Source organism: Solanum pennellii, chromosome 1, assembly GCF_001406875.1.
Source record: "Solanum pennellii chromosome 1, SPENNV200".
NCBI classification, from domain to species: domain Eukaryota; kingdom Viridiplantae; phylum Streptophyta; class Magnoliopsida; order Solanales; family Solanaceae; genus Solanum; species Solanum pennellii.
Window position 1 is genome coordinate 60172840 of NC_028637.1, and position 2819 is coordinate 60175658.

Sequence of the window (2819 nt, forward strand, 5' to 3'; positions counted from 1 at the left end):
TATATATATATATATTTGTTTTCTTTTTGTTGGTGTAACAACTCTTTGTCTCTTTGTTTTCTTTTTGTTGGTGTAACAACTCCTTGTCTCTTATTATATTTGTTTTTTTTTATTTTTTATTTTATCATTATTTTACAGATTTTGCTTTCTTCTTATTTTTTTTAAAAAATAATTTTTGTTACTTCTTTTTTTTTTTACGTTCTTTTTCATTTTATTTAATTTCTACCTTTTGTTTTATTAGTTTTATATTTTTTTTCATTCTACTTCTCTCTTCTTTTTTTTTTTTTTGATTTTTCATTTTTTCATGTTTTTTTTCTCGTTTTTTTTTCACGAATTTTTCTTTTGTATATTTTTTGTTTGCTTTTAATTTTTTTTATTTTTTATGTTTTTAGTCATTTTATATATATATTTTTCGAAAGAAAAAAACATTCTATTTATTTATCTTTTTATCTTTTCTTTATTTTTATTCTATTTTTTCGTTTAAATATTTCTTATTTTAACATTCTGTTTTATTACCTTTTTTTTGTTACACTATTGTTTCATTTTTTTTATCATTTTTTTTCTTTTTCTGTACATATTATTGTGTTTTTTTAATGTTATCTCACCTTTTTTATCACTCTTCTTCATTTTTTTTTTATTATAACTCTAAATAATATTCGTATATTATCTTAATGATAAATTTTAGTAATCCAAATCAGATAAGCATCTTATGTTATTCTAAAGACAACTTTTAATCCAAATAATGTATTAAAAACACTAAAACATATTAAACATAAGTTTTTTTTTTCGCTAATCAATTAATTTTAGTTTATATCCTAATCTAAAAAGTCTACAATAAATTCAACAAAATCTAGAGGGAAAGATATGTTAATCTATTCAAATTTAACAATTCAATATCATGAAGAGATATAAATTACAAATTGCATCTAAAGAGCATAATAATAACAATAATAATAACGTAACAATAATAAATATAATACATGCGATTTGAAGAATTTCATACTATTGGAATCAAATTTTCGTACAAGCATATTATTTAAATCACTCGAGAATTTATAGTTACATCGCTGCGAAATTTGATACCACAAAAACAAGCTGTTTGGAAGCAGGAGCAAAACCTCTAACTCTAACCTAAATCTCAAAAGAATAACTCACTTTTCTTAACTTTGCTTTTTTTTCTTTTTTTTTCAATTTGCCTCTGTGTGTTCTCTATATCTCTCGGTGTATTTTTCAACTGAACGTGTCTTTTATATTAACTAGTGAAACTATTCGCGCTTCGCGCGATTACATGAAATATTTATAAGCTAATAATATGAAATATATAATATTTAGGTTAGTATCGAATATATAGATAATATTTGTATTTTTCTTCGTTTGCGATATCATTGACTTTTTTAAAACATATAAAATATTTATTTGTTTTGTATATGTATATATTAGAACAAAATATTCACCGTGGTGAAGTAAATGGAATAAGGGATAATATATTAAAATAACAATATATTGTATTAGGTTGAAAATATTTTAGATGTTTTAATTTTCTCTATTTTTTCTAGGAGTAGTGATGTTCTATCCAAACTCTGATTTCTCAAAACAAAATTGTTTTCTTTTATTTTATTATTACATTTGCTTATTATAATTTTTTAAACATTAATTAAATTCTTATAAGATTTACGAAAAATGAAGCATATAAAGTCATGATTCATATTTAGTATTAAACTTTATAAGTAAGATGAAGAGACATGAGTTATAAATAATTCAAATGTATAATTTTATTAGCCATTAAATGTATTACTAATTATGTATTAATTTTATTTGTAAAATAAAAAAATAAAAAAAAAGGTGTGAAAATACGAAAAATGAACAGAGAAAATATAATAATTGGTGACTACATAAAAATTATAAATACATTTCAAAGCAAAAAGAACGACGACAGATTGTTACATACGCAAAAAATGACATCATGAAAATAATAATATATTTTTCAATTACTTTTTATAATTTACAATAAAAGTAAAACTAATCATCATAAATTTTGTTGTTGTTAAAATGAAATAGTTATATTTATTTTTTTCATAACAAAGAGAAAATAGAATACTAAAGGATCAAATGATTAGCATTGACAATATAATACATTTAGCTAAATTATTTACATAAATCAAAATTTTAAAAACTCTAGCAAAAGTGACTAAGTTGCTAATAAATTTCACAGTGAAAAAATAATCTCTAATTATGCTTCATTTTTTTTTCCTTGTACCATCTTCCTTTGCAAAGAGATCCGCCATCATGTTTTGATCCATATGTCAAACTATTCATATATGCAATCAACTGAATAAAAAAAAGCATATACGAATTAAAAATAATTATGTCAAAAGAAAGAACGAAATATAAACCATATTTAATATATTTAAATATTATCTTTTCAATAGTAATAACAATACTAAATAATAATTATTTCTTGAAATCTAACAAATATTATAATCAAACTATATTATATATGAAAAACTAACTATTAGAAAGAGTAATTGCATACGGACAAAACATTGTTAAGAATTAAAGAGATTTTTTTAATCATACTTACTTGATAAATTATAATACAAACATAAAAATATATATTAAGAAAGCATGTCTAAGTACATAAAAATGAAAAGAAAGACTTAAGAATGAAATATATCTTACATTCATATACTTTTCTTTTGTTACATGTTAGCTAATTCACAAACAAGTATTATGAAGAAGAGAAATTATAACTTTGTATGTGAATCTTCATGAAAATAAATATGAATCTATATAGACAAAATAAAGGAAATGAAAAGATA

General features: G+C 20.8%; 1 pseudogene; it reads right to left on the minus strand.

Moving 5' to 3' along the window:
* The window catches only part of LOC107021687, a 6638-nt pseudogene extending 4353 nt beyond the window's left edge, over positions 1 to 2285 (minus strand).
* Positions 2286 to 2819: the final 534 nt, after the last annotated feature.